The 17986-nt window shown below is 46.7% G+C and overlaps 1 protein-coding gene across 6 annotated transcripts in view; it reads right to left on the reverse strand.

The window, feature by feature from the left end:
- Positions 1–17986, reverse strand: part of ERI3 (ERI1 exoribonuclease family member 3) — a 1277520-nt gene that overhangs the window by 424557 nt on the left and 834977 nt on the right. The window lies entirely within an intron of this gene.

A 17986-nucleotide genomic window follows, 5' to 3' on the forward strand; every position in this document is an offset into this window, starting at 1 on the left:
GATGATGCACCCTTGCTGACCATTAAGCAACGAGTTCAAAGGAGGCTTGGCTAGGCCCACTAAAACCTGGAACAATGACAGCTGTTTTTTGGGCTTCCACTACCAACACCTTTCCCTTAACTGTTCTTTAAAGTCTTAACAGTAGAGGAAAGCTAAAACTGCCAATACAAATGGAGCATATAAAGACATATGCCTATATTAAAACTTTGGCTTGCCTATCCAGTTGAAGGCGATGCTCAAAACATTAACAGTGACCTTAGTAAAGATCGTCGAAATATAATGATACTGCTTTTACATTCAGCAATGAGCATTGCTTGTAAAATGAATCCTAGCTTCCAGATCAAATTCACTTACTGAACTAAGAGGACAATATCAGCAAGATCACTTGCTCCATACAATATTTTTAGAATTACTGGCCCGGCAGACTAAGCTTCCTTTTTCCTTCAGACGCAGTCACCATGGTGCACATGGACTATGAAGATCTGGAAACATTTGCCATGTACCTGGGAGTGAGCTGCCAGGATGCCTTGACACTCCAATCTTAATGTTCAGTTTGTTCTTTAAATCCACAAAGAAATGTATAGGAAGACATTATCATCTCTCCAATCCAGGATGGAGATGTCTTCTAGTTAAATGTCACCTAACCTAAGCCTCGAGAAAGCATGGACATTTGCTGCCCTCGTCTGGAGCGAACCAACATCTTTCTGTGCTATGCATACAATGAAGATGTGATCCGAAAAAGTTTAATGCATCCAGCACCTTATTTTTCAGCTCAGAAACTGTGCTGTGTACTTTAGGTCCCAGCCAGAAAGAGGGCTGACAGAAGTTGAGCTCTTGAGGCTATCTATTGTTTCTAAGAAAGGTTTCTTCAGTGCCACTGAGCAGAGTGGACATGACTTGGTATAATGTTCTTTACTGTCATGATAGATCTTTGTCTGTGACCCATTATCGTATTGTTCTTTACCACCTAAAGTGACAATGTTAAAAATCTAGTGCTTGGATCGGGATGAGCAATGTAATCTTCATAAGGGTCACAAGCTGATGAAGACAAATATACCCAATAAGGCCGGAGTATGAGTCTGTTGTCACTGTTAGATGCATGAAAAAGGACCAACTGCCTCAAAAAAATTGCAATCACTTTACCATCACTCTAGGCAGGATGCTTACCGGAGATGTAGAGATTCAGGTCTTAGGACAATCTCTCTTTTAAGACTTCCCTTAAAGAGATGAAATGGAGCAAAAGACAATATTAGCATTGCAAATGGATTAGGACCTTAGGAATAATTCCAGAGACACTGGTTTTCGTGTTGTCATTGCTTCAATAAAAGTTATGCATTTGGGTTCTATCTGGGAGAGCAAGTGCAGACGCAGTCACTTTAAAATTGACATAGATCTCTTTTCTTCACAAAACATATAAAGATCAATTTCTAGGTCCAGTAACACCTGATTCCTTTATTCCCCTGTGGATGGCCGCAGCCACTGCTCTACCCTTAATTAACCTTCTTGCAGACCAAACGTGATTTGAACAGGAAGCATATTTTGCCTACATTTACGTTATACCACCTTGTTAGATGATAAGTGAAAGCAGTTATCTTTCAGCTATACTACACTACCTCCATCACCCCTCTCTTTAGCTTCAGACCTGCTACCCAAACTCCATTTCTTATGGCCAATGTAACCAACAGTAATCTCTCGCTTTTCAGGAATTTTCTTCGGTCACTCAGACTCAGAACACGCCAAAACCTTTCCACTTTGCTTCAGAATGGGGAAAGGATGAAAGAAGAACCCCACTTACTGTCTTAGAGACACTTGTTTTTGTTTCCCCAAACATATCTAATAACCCATATCATTGCAGACACAGCTAAAGTGGATCTTCCAATTTGGATTTTGAGACATGACAACCTCGGAGTGGATGTACTGAAGGACGCACCATACATTGATGATCCAATGGTTTGGCAATATATTGACCAACAGCTGCAGAAAAACAATTTACCTTTCTTCCACCAGTGAGAGAAGAGAAGGTAACTTTATGGGCCTCTAAACCATGTATCTGATGAAAGGCTGGGCTCTAATCATTCCAGGTCCTTTTATCACAGGTTTACATGGTTACGGTAGTGAGGTCTTGAGTTTCCAATGTGCACAGAACAGATTGCTTCTGGGATAAAGGTTGCTTAAATCTTTCTTCTAGTCGTTTTGCCCTTAAGGGCAAATGAATGTAGTAAACTTAATATTATATATCTTTAGAACTTGCTCAGAGGAAGCAAGGTGACTCCCTCAAAGTAGATGCCCACAGCAGTGTGTGTGATGCCCATAAGAACACAAGAATGGCTCAATTGTCACTTGTCACTTACCAGTAAACAGCTAACTATTGTCCAAAGTTTTATTTTTTTTTTAAACTTACTTTATTAGTTTTCCAATATAAACATTACAACCCTAAGGGCATTTCTTTTCGTTAGCGACTCATGTTAAACTCCTTCAACATTTCTTATATGAGAATCAATATCTACTATGTTGTTTCATTAGACATTCAGCATAATTGTTTGCCTTTCCATGCATAAGTATCAAATGATGAAACCTACTTTCAAAGTCTTATATATATCAGAAAAAACAGTTCATATCTCGCTATGGCAGAGCCCCCCCCGTTAAGGGATCAAAATCCCCCCCTTCCCTCCTCCCCTCGTGTACCTAGATGATTTGATGTGCCGTTTTCGGGCCTCCAGTGCTGTTCTGTGTGGTGGGAACCTCTGTCAACTTTCTGCCCACTCCTATCCCGCCAGGGGTTGCTGTGCATCTTTAGTCTGTGTCGGGAGTCGTCATTGGGTCCCTGCTATGGGTGTCAGCTCAGGTTGTTCGGGGGGGTATGGCGGGGGTGTCATGTCTGCTTGTGGCCTCTCCCCCAGGTACTCCCATTCGCAAATCAGGGTGCTCCAAACCCGCACCCTCTCCAATAGCCCCTAGCCTCTCTGTGCTTCCCGGTGCCTGACTGCTTCCTCTGCCTTTGCCCATTTCAGTACTTCTCACCTCCATTTACTTTCTCGGGGGCTCAGTGTCACCTTGCACGTCATTGCAACTTCTCGTTTAGCTAAAACCAGGGCCAGATCTTGGAACTGGTCGGTAACTTTGTACCTGGCCTGTCGGTGATAGCCTCCTAACAAGCACTGTCTGGGATCATTAGGTTCCTCCCGCTCAATCGTGTCTGTTAAGTGTTATGTAGTCGAACTTCAAAACTCTCGTATTTTTGGGCAAGACCAGAACATGTGAATAAATTCAGCCTCTTCTTCCCCGCATCTCCGACATCTAGCCTCTGCCACCCCAAAGTGTCTCCTGATTCTGCCTGGGGTCAGGCATGCTCGGTGTAGAACATATACAGGGAGTGCAGAATTATTAGGCAAATGAGTATTTTGACCACATCATCCTCTTTATGCATGTTGTCTTACTCCAAGCTGTATAGGCTCGAAAGCCTACTACCAATTAAGCATATTAGGTGATGTGCATCTCTGTAATGAGAAGGGGTGTGGTCTAATGACATCAACACCCTATATCAGGTGTGCATAATTATTAGGCAACTTAACAAAAAACAAATATATACCCATTTCAATTATTTATTATTACCAGTGAAACCAATATAACATCTCAACATTCACAAATATACATTTCTGACATTCAAAAACAAAACAAAAACAAATCAGTGACCAATATAGCCACCTTTCTTTGCAAAGACACTCAAAAGCCTGCCATCCATGGATTCTGTCAGTGTTTTGATCTGTTCACCATCAACATTGCGTGCAGCAGCAACCACAGCCTCCCAGACACTGTTCAGAGAGGTGTACTGTTTTCCCTCCTTGTAAATCTCACATTTGATGATGGACCACAGGTTCTCAATGGGGTTCAGATCAGGTGAACTAGGAGGCCATGTCATTAGATTTCCTTCTTTTATACCCTTTCTTGCCAGCCACGCTGTGGAGTACTTGGACGCGTGTGATGGAGCATTGTCCTGCATGAAAATCATGTTTTTCTTGAAGGATGCAGACTTCTTCCTGTACCACTGCTTGAAGAAGGTGTCTTCCAGGAACTGGCAGTAGGACTGGGAGTTGAGCTTGACTCCATCCTCAACCCGAAAAGGCCCCACAAGCTCATCTTTGATGATACCAGCCCAAACCAGTACTCCACCTCCACCTTGCTGGCGTCTGAGTCGGACTGGAGCTCTCTGCCCTTTACCAATCCAGCCACGGGCCCATCCATCTGGCCCATCAAGACTCACTCTCATTTCATCAGTCCATAAAACCTTAGAAAAATCAGTCTTGAGATATTTCTTGGCCCAGTCTTGACGTTTCAGCTTGTGTGTCTTGTTCAGTGGTGGTCGTCTTTCAGCCTTTCTTACCTTGGCCATGTCTCTGAGTATTGCACACCTTGTGCTTTTGGGCACTCCAGTGATGTTGCAGCTCTGAAATATGGCCAAACTGGTGGCAAGTGGCATCGTGGCAGCAGCACGCTTGACTTTTCTCAGTTCATGGGCAGTTATTTTGCGCCTTGGTTTTTCCACACGCTTCTTGCGACCCTGTTGACTATTTTGAATGAAACGCTTGATTGTTCGATGATCACGCTTCAGAAGCTTTGCAATTTTAAGAGTGCTGCATCCCTCTGCAAGATATCTCACTATTTTTGACTTTTCTGAGCCTGTCAAGTCCTTCTTTTGACCCATTTTGCCAAAGGAAAGGAAGTTGCCTAATAATTATGCACACCTGATATAGGGTGTTGATGTCATTAGACCACACCCCTTCTCATTACAGAGATGCACATCACCTAATATGCTTAATTGGTAGTAGGCTTTCGAGCCTATACAGCTTGGAGTAAGACAACATGCATAAAGAGGATGATGTGGTCAAAATACTCATTTGCCTAATAATTCTGCACTCCCTGTATATTGATAAGTTTGAATTGAGCGTTCCTGGAGGCCCGTGGAGTCCGAGCTAATATTCCCTCCCAGTCAGCGTCTGTAATAGGGGTTCCTATATCTGTTTCCCATTTATGCTTAAGGGTTGTTAGTGGCTGGCATAGTGTGGACCTAATTTTTCTACTAAGGCAGGTCACTGCCTTATGTGTCCCCGTGGCACTCACCGGGTATTGAGCCACCGCCGATATGGGTGGTTCTGCCCTTCCCACTTGCCAGTGTCTGACGATCGTCTCAGTGATTGCCCTGTAGAGCAGGAAGTGCCCTGCGGGGATCAGATATCAATTGCAGAAGTCTTCGAAGGGTAAAAGGGAATCCGCCTCATATAGGGAGCCCACAGTGGTTGCTCCTGCTGACTCCCATCTCGAGATTCTCCTCCAGTCCTCTCCCTGTGGTAATGTCAGTAGACATTTCAGTGGTATTTCAGGTGCATAGAGTGTAGCGTTCTGCGGAGGTGCCTCCGCCAGCATTTGTGTATCACTTTCAACTCACTGGAGCTGGAGGCAGGTGGGGGGCCGAGGTGAAGGACAACCCTAGTCAGCGAGTGGCGGTCCGGTATAAATGGGGTCATCTCTCTATCAGGCATCGTTTGACTTGTCATCCATCTGGTCAACCATTGTAATTGGCCCGCTAAATAGTAAGCCTCAAAGTCAGGGACGACCATTCCTCCCTCCTCGAGTTGTCGCTGTAGGACTGTAAGTGCCAATCTCCACCTGCCCGTCCCCCACCGAAAACCTATGACCATAGAGTTCAATTCTTTGAAGACGTTTCTTGGATCCATAGCGGGGGAGTGGTGAAAAAGTACAACAGGCGAGGTAGCACTATCATTTTCGAAAGACCCACACATCCTGCCACGGATAGTGGTAAGGTGGCCCAGAAAGTCATATTACTTCGAAGTCCTCACAGAGTCTGTGCCACATTGTCTTCGAGCAGGTCCCGGCTGCCATGGTAGACCTGAATCCCTAAGTATGACAGACATCGCAACTCCCATTGTAAATCCCTAAGGTCTGGGGGAGCAGCCCTACCTTCCATTGTAGGAAATAGACTGGATTTTTGCCAATTCATTCTGAGTCCAGATATATCCCCAAACCGTTCTAATAAGTTGCAAACTCCATGTAAATCCCCTACATCCCTCAAGAAAAGAGGGAGGTCGTCAGCATACAGAGCACTGTGATGAGTTTGCTAGGCTGCTGTTAAACCCTCGTAGGCATTCCCTGTCCTGGATGCACAAACTAGCGGTTCTATTGCAATGCAAAAAACAGAGGGGATAGAGGGCAGCCTTGTCAAGTCCCCCTCGCCACCCGGTAGCTCTCTAAGATTGTGGTGCCTGTACGAACCCTGGCAGTCAGATCAATATAGAGCAATCTTGTCCACGCAATGAACTGGTCCCCTAGCCCGAATTTGTGAAGCACCTCATGAAGGTATTGCCATTCCAGGCTACTGAAAGCCTTTTCGAAATCAATTGCAAAAATCATCATCCTTTGCTTATCATAGTCATCACTCTGAAGCAGAGAAAAAAGGCGCTGTATGTTCATTGCTGTTTGGCGCCTTGGGATAAACCCAGCCTGGTCCATGTGAACCAGGTGCGGCATATGAATTTTACTCAATATCTTATAATCTATGGATAGCATCGATAGGGGACGGTAGGAGGCTAGGTCCGTGAGGGGGTTTCCTCAGTTTCAATAGAGGAATGATCAGGGCTTCTCGAGCTGATATAGGAAGAGTTCGACATTCCCTAGCCTATTCGTATACGGTCACCAATCTCAGGCCCAGCTTAGATATATATGTCCAATAAAATTCTATCGGGAATCCATCTGGACCCGGGGTTTTATCACGCGCCATGCGGACTATGGAAGCCTTCACTTTTGCAATGGTAATCTCTGTCCCCAGTTCCATCGCCTCTTGTTCAGAAATTGTTGGGAGTACAAGATGTGATAAGAAATTGCGGATCCCTCAATTGGACCTTGCTTGTGTAGAGATCAGCATAGTATTTATGAAATTCGCAATTGATTGCAGTCTGGAAGTATATACTGTGTCCAATAGGATGTGTTAGTTCAACTACAACAGGCCCTCTATGTGCTGGATTCGCTGACCATGCCAGTAAGGAACTTGTGCGATACCCCTCCGCATGTGCACGTGCTGTATAGGCTCTATCGGCTGCTAACGCTGTTGCTTCTCACGCAGTTAAGAGTGCCATCCATATTTCCAAGGCATTGGGACGTCCCTGCTCGAGTGTATGCTGGTCCTGTTCAGCTTTCGCTATATCATGGAGCAGCGCCCGGCGCTTGCCAGCGGCTCCTGAGATACAGCTCCCTCTAATGACTACTTTAACGCATCCCATTCTATCAGTTTTGAAGTTGTCGAGCCTTCATTGGCCTCAAAGTAAACATAAATTGTAGCGCCAATGGTGTGCTTAAAAGCCTTGTCCTCTAGTAAAGTTGTCTGGAACCGCCATGTGGGGGATTGGTGCACGTGTCCGAGACCGTCCCAGCTTAATTAGCAATGGATCATGGTCCGACAGCGTTCGGGTTAGATATTCACTCAGGTGTGTCAGCTCATGCACATCTGGTGAACATATGAATATATCTAATCTTACATGTAGATCATGCATAGTTGAGTAAAAAGAATAGTCCCTAAGGTCTGGGAGTTGGATGTGCAAGCAGTCGACCAGGCCCCAGTCCTGTTGCCAAGTGCGGTACCAGGGGGCTGTCCTAGTAGTCGGCGACGAGGGCAGAGGGGGTGTATGATCTGACTAATGTCATGTCTACTATACAATTAATGTCTCCCCCCAGCAATACAGACCCCATTAAGTGAGCAGCCAGCCGTTCAGAGATGGATATTAGAAATCCCACCTGGTCAGTATTTGGGCCGTAAATGCTGCCCAGCACTAGCTCTCTCCCATCTAGCTTTCCAATAATTATGGTATATCGTCCCAGGGAGTCTATGACAGTCGCCGTGTGCTGGTATGGTACCCCATGTTTGGCCCATTATCAAGGTCCTTCTGGCGTAGGCCGAGTAAGTGTTATAATATACCTGGCCTCTCCATCGCCTTTGAAGAGCACGTCCTTCAGCTGCATCTGGATTTGTCTCTTGCAGCATCGCTATTTGGACACCCCACCTATTATGGAATGAAAATACCTTATGATGTTTAGCCATGGATCGTTCCCCCTAACATTCCAAGTGAGGAGCTAGATATTTAGTGTAACATCCATTAGCGGTGTATGGGAGAACACCACAGTGACTGATTTTGAGGCCCGTTCCCGTCCTAAAAGGACCCTACTCACAGCTATGCACTTAAATTACATATCTAGGCAACACAAAGTGAATTGCTCTGTAACCAAACAACATTTTCCCCAAATCCCCTTCCCCAGGGAACAAAACTGTGTTTTCGCCCAAACAGTCAAAAAAACAAAAGTCAACCATGCTCATAGCCTCTAACTTTCAGGCTACGTTATGTGTTGGGGTAGTGGTTTCACTGTCCTGTGGCCGAGTGCTCCGAACTCTCCCCGGTTCGCATCTCACCCCTAGTGTTATCTGCTATGTGATTGTGAAAGTTTTTCAGAACCGTGTGGAAATGGCATCACTGCTGATAGTATTGGGGTAGGATGCATCAATATTCATACCGCCCAGCCAGGGGCAACCGGCGGGGTGGCAGTTGAAGTTTCTAATTGAGCGCTACTGCAGTGTTCTGCTTCCCTTCTACAGGAGCTTGTCTGCTGTGCCTGGGGTGACCACTGGCAGAACCACACTCGAACGGGTTGATGCAGTGGCCTTGCTGTCTGAGTCAGACTGTATTTCACATCCCCGTTGGCTCAGGGCCATCGTGCTCACTGATGTCCCGCCCAACGACGCAACCACCGCCACCACACTCTGTCGTTCCTCTTGCGCTTCTTCAGGTGTGGGCAGGTCAGTCCTGGAAGACTGCTGTCTCCTACGAGATCTGGGAAGGTGTTTTCTCTTTCGGTGTTGAGAAGAGGCACTCGGGCCTGGGTCTGACCACAGCTCCAGCCAGGCCCATGCTTCTGGCGGTGTGTTGAAGAATTCCACCCCTGTCTGGGTGACCACCCAGAGTCTAGCCAGAAACTGCATGGAGTGAGGGATCTCTAGTTCTCTGAGACTTTGTTTCACAGAAGTGAATGCTGCTCTCTGCCGTTTGACTTCTCGGAGAAATCAGGGAATATCTGCACTCTTCACATCTTTGTGAAGTCTTGCCTGGCATAGTATGTAGTCTTGGTCTCTGAAGTGAGGTAGTCGTGCTATTACCGGTCTTGGGGGAGCTCCCAGAAGAGGTGCTTTAGTAGGTACTCTGTGACCTCTTTCCAGCACGAAAAAGGGTGAGAGGCCTCTGGGGCCACCATTGTTTTAAGCCATTCTTCCAGATTTCCAACCACATTGGGTCCTTCGGTTTTTTCAGGAAGTCCTATTACCCTAATGTTATTGCATCTTTCTCTGTTCTCAGCATCTTCTACTCTATTTTCCAGAATCTTTAGACAGGCTTCCACAACATTCAAACGGCCATCTGTTAAGGCCAGAGCAGGAGCCGCCTCTGCTATTTCCTGTTCCGTTGTGGTGACTCTCTCTGCTAAACGTCTGTGGTCATCCTGAAGGAGGCCTAAATCTATACTCGGTCTATTTTGACCTCTAGTGCTGTTCATGAGGCTGCTATGGCCTGGAGTACGTCCTGTAGTGTTGGTCATCATCACCGATGTGTGTGTGGGCGGGGGGCGGGGTGGGGAGAATGCAAGTGGTTCTGTCGCTTCCTTGGTTGGCCTGGGCAAATACAGGGCCCCCCGCATTGTAGTCGCTCCTCTTGAGGCCTTTACCCATTTGGTATTATATGCGAGGTAGGTTCCTGTTCTTAGGTGTTCCCCGCGAGCAGGTGTAGTTCCTCTTCTGTGCTATGAACCTGAGCCCTTCAGGACGCCTCTGCGCAGTGACTCACTGTTGTAGCCTGACTGATTCGGAGGGCCGGTGTCTCTTGGGTCTCCTGGGTTGGATATGCTAGGGCTTCAGCCGTGTTGACACGGCCTAACCGCGTATTGCGTGGTTCGCCATTAAGGGTCTGAAAAATCGCCAGGTTCACTTATTTCTGTCCTCTCTATGGCCGCTTTGGGACTCTTGGGGGGTGGAGGAGCTCAACTCGCCTAGAGCCAGCAGGGACACCATCTACCCTCACCTCGCCACTTCGCCCCTCTCTTCACTGCAGTGTACTACTTCCTTCCAGGTTCCTGATGTCACCGCGCCTTCCTGCAGCTGTGCCGTCCCGGTCTGATAGGTTTTCTTGGTCCCAGCACTTGATCAGGGGTGTCACTTTGTCACTTCAAGGTGGCCCCATCCTTCCAGGTTGGTCAGTCTTCTCCACAGGCCTCCCGGGGCTCTGCTACACCAAGGCCTGCAGCTCTAGCTCTCCACTTTTTTGCCAGTGTCCTCCCTGGGTAGTCCCCTCTCCTACCTCTATACTATTGTGGGGGGCTTCTCCCAGTGGCCTTGTGACTTTGCTATGCACTGTCTAATCCTCCTCTGTTCCAGGTCTCCCGCCCACTCCCGAAAGGCGCTGTCGTCTTCAGTGCCAGCCCGCACTGATGTAAGTGTGTGGCGAATGTTCCATGTCAATTCTCTGCTCCCGTCTCTGTGCCAGCACTGTTCATGCCGCTGGGCGCTCCTATTAGGCCGTGCACGCCTGCGGCCCTCACGTGGCTCCTTCCTGCCCTTTACTTGTCTGCTTGGGCACTTCAGGGTTCCCTCGCCCCCATCCGGGTCCCGCACGCCTCTCTCACCTCTTGCCTGGTATCGTAGGCGCGCAGGACTCTGAACTCGTGGTTTTCCTTCCGAGGGTCCCGCAGCCGCGCGGGACCCCTCCGGCGACACTTGGCTGCAACGTCCGACGGTCCACCAGGCGGACTGGGGCCCCAAGCCCTCAGGGCCCTGCTTTTGCCTCTTCTCGTCGGCAGTAGGGCCCAGGCAGCAGCCTGTCAATCTGGTAGCTGCGAGCCACCGGCACTGCCCTTGGTGTCTGCTTCGCTTTCAGCGGCCTCCGCAGGGAAGGACGGCCGCCATCTTGAGTAGGCCATACCCCACAGCCACCGAGTCCGGGTTCGGGGAATCTATCAATGACGGCACAACCGTTGGTTGAGCTCCTAGGTGTCTCGGGGGGCCTAGGACAGGGCCCCAACTGGTTCCCCCTTGCAGGATGGTCAGTGGGGGTTACAATGCAGCTGCGGGTCCGGGAGCTCTGGCGCTCTGCTGCCTATTCCATTCGGTGTTTGGCCATGCCCCCCTCGTCCAAAGGCTCTTGTTGTATCATCAGGTCAAAGGATGCAAGATCTCAAGTGGGATTTGGCAGTTTGTCTTCTGTTGAGTGACTTGCAATGATTTTTCCTTCACAAAGGACAGACATCATCTACTAGCTGCTACAGATGACGGCTGCAATACGTTTTCTTTCAGGAGTGTGCAAGCGTCAACCTCAAGCACAGAAAGCTACCATGGCACCCTTGAGGGTTTTATTTGGTGCAGTTTCCCTTACAAATACATTTTAATCAGTAGCACATGGGTTTTGATAAGTTCTTGTATTAGTTTATTAATGCAATCAAAACATGCTTAAGCACAGATAAAGGAACAGAATAGTTATAGAATTGTTTGCACTATAGTAAATACAATTGAATAATTTATCACTCAAGACTTTTGTGTGCCAATAGAGGCTATTTTTTTTCCAGGGTAGCCCACTCATGGTTAGTCTCATCATAATTCTTTCTTCAACTGGTCACTATTTCAGAATCCAAGGCTGGAACAGAATGCTGAGCACATGGAAACTACTGTTATCTGAAGTTTTGAACAAAGTGATTGCCTGCCTTTTTACCCGTAAATATGTTTTAACCGGATTAGGAAGTTGGTTCTATACCGCACTGTCTACTGTCCTTAAAAATAGAGACTGGAACAACTTTTTCCAATCTTTCTGGGACTTGCTCAGAGGCAGCAAGGTGGCTCTCTCAAAGAAGATGCCCGCAGTCCTGTGAATGATGCCCATATGCACCCAAGAATGACTCATTTGTGACTCACCAACAAACAGATAATTATTGGTCCAAGACTCATATTGCGCCATCAAGTCAAAGGATGCACGATCTCGAGTGGGATTTGGCAGTTTCCATCTTCGGTTGAGCGACCTGCAATGGTCCTTCCTTCGCATACTCTACCAGCAGCCACGTATGATGGCTGTAATAAGCCATCATGCCTTGAGTACTGAAGATCTTGAAGTGAAGACTGTCAGTTGGGTAGGCCTTTTTCACCATAATGCCCATTCTTACAGCCCTCTGGTTAGTAGAAGCAGCAAAAGCAGTGCCGGCATCCTCGTCCTGCTTCTTGTGGCTGTTGGAAGGTGCCAGGAGGCTCAGGTGAGCAGAGAGCACATTACAGTGTTCCTAAGTTTACTGAACTTCCTTTCTGCTCTTGACTGTGAAATCTATGCCTGGGCAGTGCCCAGGTGCATCAGTTCCTTGCCATGAAGCCAGCAGGGAGCTGAACACAGGAATGCATGCAAACGCCTGCATTTGGTGCCACTGCTGTACAGCAGAGCCACGTGGAAGAAAGTACATAAAGTATTTGAGCGGAATCAGACAACACACAGGTAGGGAACTGAGCTAAAGATTAATAGAAAGAACTTGATATCATGACTGTAAGAGTTCAATGCGGCCGCGGGGAAGCCGGATACAGAGAGATGCGGAGGGTGGTACTCGTGGAAGTGATAAAGATGCAACAGCACTGCCTCCTGGCACTCCTCTGCCAGCCCCAGGCTTCAGTCTCGGGTTCCTACTGCAGTCCTGCGGTCTGTGCGTTACTGATGACAGTGGATTCATTTTCCGTGGCTCTGGCCAATCTTCCCGGGAGTTCTTAGAAGCCGGAGTTCCCGCGCGCCAGCCCCATCACGAAGGATGCCCTCCTCAGCCTCTTGCCATGTTCCAGAGCGCCAGCCCCTGCCTGGTGGGGCTTGATTTACTGCTGTTGTCTGTACCCACTCCGACAGCTCCCGCTCTGCTGTCAGAGGCAGGCACACAGCGCCGCGGATAATTAATAGATAGCCGCGCCAATCCCATTGGGAGATGATTAGCAATTAAACCTGCTAATTAAGTCTATGCATAATTCACTGAAACTGCAGTTTGTGTACACAATAGGGAGTTTGTTTGGTTTTGTCTTGTACAAATCTGTGTTGATGTCTTCATTGTTCGCGGCCTTCCCTCCGAGGTGCCAGCTACATCACAAGTGTGCACTGCGGAGCGTGGCAGCGGGCCAGGGCGCCGCCGGCGCGCTTCTAATCGCCTCTTCTGGGCATCCGTGTATGGCACGGTAAGCAGCACCGAGGTGTCTGCCAGCACAGAGCCGCCTCACTGATCCACAGGGACGCCAGGAGATCACGGGAGAACCAGGCGGCAGCGCATGTGCCCACTGTGCCACGGGTGGGGGAAGACAAAGGTGCTGCCCATGCACGACACCCAAGCATTGCTGTGCCAGTACAGTGGCATCTCACCAAGCACACTGAGATGGGCAATGGCTATAACGACTCAGGACACGGTGTCAAAAATCAGGATATTCAGGACAGAGTCGATTTTAAAGGCACACATGAAGCTGCCATGCAATACTAGAAAAGTAGGTAAATAAACGGTGACATAAATACAAGTTAAAATAGGTTTATATTTTTTGGTACATGTAATGCACAGAGGTAGGAAACATTGACTTGGAGCTGGACTTATTTCAGGATTTTAAAAAAATCTAGCAAACATACACACTACGTAAAATTTGACAGACATCAGGGATAACTTAATGCACTTTGTCTAAAAAGGTGCCTGTGGTGATGGAGGGAGAAGGAGACCAGCCTCACCAGGCGGCCTGGCATTCCCGATGCACGCTACAGGTAGCAGAGCTGCTTCCCTTACAAATAAAGCTCAGTCACCTGGGCTTCCGAAGATCTCGTATTCATTTATTAAGGTAATCAAACCACGGTTGTGTGCAAGTCGCCATGTTTAGGTAGGGATAAGTAGAGAGAATGAATTGTGGAACTATGTTTTTACTCTGGTCTTTAAATACGATTGAATAATGTTCTCAAATAATAATAAAATTCAGGAGTTTTGAGTGCCAATACAGGCTGCCCGTGTTTTTTTAGGGTAACCTACTCACAGCTACAGTGCTCTACTCATCTGGTCATTATTTCAGAATATCTACACACTACCACTTGAAAAATTTAAGGATTAAGGGACTGAGAGGAACAATAGGGCTGGCCAAAATTTGCATCCTCCCTACCATTGCACAGAACAAGTAAGAGCGAACAAGACACAATAGGGATGGCACAGGATTAATGTATACATATTGTATTGTATTGTAATCGTATTTATATAGCGCTTACTACCCCTGACGAGGGGTCAAAGCGCTTTTCGATGAGTAGCACTCTACTCTGGAACCCAACAAGAATTAGTGATGGATTAGTATCGGGAAATAATGAGTACTGTTTTAGTATTATTATGAGTTAATTTGAGCTGCGGATATGAGAGTTTGTTAGTTAGATTGACTGGAGTAATGGAGGGGTGGAGGAGGAAAGAAATCCAGAAGTGTTAAATGGGAGTATAACCTTCATTTACTCAACCCAAAGGCTTGGGATGAGTAAAGGGGGTGGAGGAGGGAAGAGTATGTGGAAGGGTGAGGGAAGAGTATGTGGAAGGGTTAGGGAGAGCATAGTAGCAGGGTGAGATAAATGCGGGAGAATTTAGTAGGGTTGTGTGGGAGGTCACAGTAGTGGAGTGAGGTTTGGTGAGTTAGATGTGGAAGCGGAGGGAAGAGCTTAGGCAGAGTTATTTAGGAGATGAAAGTAGTAGAAGGGATTTGGGATGAGTCAGAGTGAGAATGGAGGATAGTTTGATGGAAACATGACATATGATGATGAGTAGATAAGTTTGATAAGATGAGAGCAGGAATTCATAGATATCTAGTATAACAACCCAGCCATGCAATGATCCACGAACATGCCAAGCACAGAAACAACATATACACATACATACATATATATATATATATATATATATATATATATATATATATACACACACACACACACACGAATACAAACACATATGCACATACAATACATAATTAGAACCATGGGTAAACAATACTTAGTCAAACAGGTTTAAAGAGTGTGTGTGTGTATTTTATTGTTATGACATAGCGATACATATTTTCTAAAGAAACTATAAATAAATAGAAATATACACATAATCTGAAAAAATATTTATCAACATAGGCATATGCAGTTCATAGTTGTTTGAATATGGTGGTTATGAAGGAAAGAGGCAACTCTTGAGTAGTTTTCTGAAGACAAGAAAGTTATCTGTGGCTCTTATAGTTGGGGGTAATGAATTCCATAGTTTGGCTGCTTGGACGGAGAAGGATGTACCACCTATAGTCTTTTTCTTGTTTGGTGGTGTTCTAAGGCGGGGTGCCAATCTTGAGCGGGGGGTTCTTTGTTGGATGTATTTGGTAATTTTCTTTCTGATTATATTTTGTTTGTAGAGCCACCCGCATACATTCTAGAGCATGCTTATCCTGCCCCTAAGGGTACTATATTCACCAGTAGGCAGCTCGAAAACATCAACATTGCACCTGATCCCTTTTCAAAGGCATTCGAAAATATATCTTGTGCCCCTTTACCGATGCAATAAAAATGTAAATTAATTGTGAGGTGAACCCACATATAACTGCACATAATTCATGCCTTCGGTAACAATATATCTGGTACATGACATACACACACAACTGGGCCTGTTCCTTTCCTGTGTAGTGATGAGGTATACCAGTGCACACTAAGGGTGGAATACCTTGAACAAACCATCTCTGACCACTGTCCATTGCTGATGGCCTTACACTGGGGTAGAGACAGAGCAAAAATACCAACCTGGCGGGTGCGGACACAGCAGACATTACAAGACACACTATACCCTGACACTACAGCATCACACATTACACAATACTTTGAAATTAACATAGGCTCCACCTCGACAACAGGCACAGAGTGAGAGGCCCATGAAGTGGTCATGCATGGCCACTGCATTAATATAACGTAGGGGGTAAAGCAAACCCTGTATAGGGAACTGTTGGATAATGAGACAGAGTTCTGCTGTATTGAGAGCAACACCCCAAGGCGGCACTTTAGTGTAAGGCTCCTTCAAGAGCTTAGACGCAGTCACAGTGAGCATGGTACCAGACCATCTAAACTCAACTATCAAGGACACACAGCACACCAACCCGGGGAGAGGGGGTGTGAGGGTGTACTCCAGCAATCAGAACTGGATGAACCCATACAGGTGCAAGAGATGCATGAGGCCATAGAACATAGCATGGAATAAAACACTGGATAGGACAGTTCCCCTATATTGCGCTACCAATAGCACACTTCACCCCACACCTGTTAAGACTGTACAAAGGGGCAAAGGACAGGGGCATGTTCCCAGAAACCCTCAGAGAAGCTGTGATTGTTGTGCTTCTCAATCCAGGGTGAGTCCCAGGCGACATAAGGTCATATTAGCCACTCTTGCTACTAAACCTGGACTATAAAGCTCCGAAGAAGCTCTTGACAAATAGATTACTGCCAGTAACAGGACTAGCCCATAAAGACCAGAATGGTTTTATACCAGAATGAAACACATTTCTGAATATCGGCTGATTGCGGAGTTTGATGATGACGAACCCCGGGGACCCAGAGACCAGTCTCATGGTGTCCCTCGATACAGAAAAAGCACCCACCCCCGTAGGCTGGACATATCTTAACCCACCGCACAGTAGGTCTATAAAGAGGGTTAGGACTGGTCAGACAATATCAGACAGATTTGAAATACACAGACGCACCATACCATGGAGGGCTGCCCGCTGTTTGCACTCATTTTTGCGCTTGTGATGTGGCTTTTGGCAAGCTGGCTACGCACCAGTGTGCAACTGTGAGGTGTACGAGTGTTTAACGAATGGCTTATAGCATCATTATATGAAGACAATGGCCTAATTTACTTACACAATGCCCATACATCCCTCCTGCTATTGATGGAGATGATCAACAAGTTTGGAGAGGTGTCAGACATACAAATTAGTCTGAATCCAGTGGATTCTAGAGCATCGGAGAGAGTCTGTAATGCACCCCAAACTCATATGACTATTTGACTCACTCAAATATTTGGGGGCGATAGCTTCGGTAGTTCACTGCCTCCTCTTTAGGCTCTCGTTGTCACTATCCCCCCAAATGTCTGTTGGCCATAGCCAAAATGTTGGCAATTCTCTAGCTTACTATATATATATATATTGTTTTTTTTACAGTTTTGCCACTTACGCTTTCGAGGCGGCCTTCTTCAGTGGATTTCAAGGATTGTTATCGGACTTGATCTGGGGGGCAGGTAGGAAAAGGGTCACATTGGAGGTAGCACTTACCAATTATAAGCTGTCCTGTGCAGCGACACAACTGAAGTGGCTGTTGCGCTGGGCTGGGGCTGCCCGATATGTGGAGAGGGAAGAAGTTAAATTAACTTCCCACAGCAAAATTATCCTCACCTGGCTGTGGCCCAAAACCCAACCACAAACACCAGTACCTAGATACATCGAAGTCACACGTAGACGATGGCTTAAATATATAAACAAATATATAATTAAATATGGCCACCTCCTTTATACGCCCACCTACTAATTTGGTCATTACCGACAATAAGAAATTCTATAGGGCGGTGCAACACGTGCCCCTGTTGGGAAGGGATGCTACTTACCGAGGACCTCCACGATGAGGGAGAATGAAGGTCATTCCAAGACCTGAGTGACAAACATGGGATACCGGTGGGGTGATTCCTGGAATATAATACTATACAACATGTTATCACCCAGTGGGGGCGGGGACGTAGTGAGCCAACCACATCACTGCCCCTGCAAACTATGCGAACACACGGCGACTGGAGGAAAGCGTTTATTGTATTATACAACGCTTTGCACACACAACAAATACATGACTGAATTTGCGGCTAG

Source organism: Pleurodeles waltl, chromosome 4_2, assembly GCF_031143425.1.
Source record: "Pleurodeles waltl isolate 20211129_DDA chromosome 4_2, aPleWal1.hap1.20221129, whole genome shotgun sequence".
NCBI lineage: Eukaryota > Metazoa > Chordata > Amphibia > Caudata > Salamandridae > Pleurodeles > Pleurodeles waltl.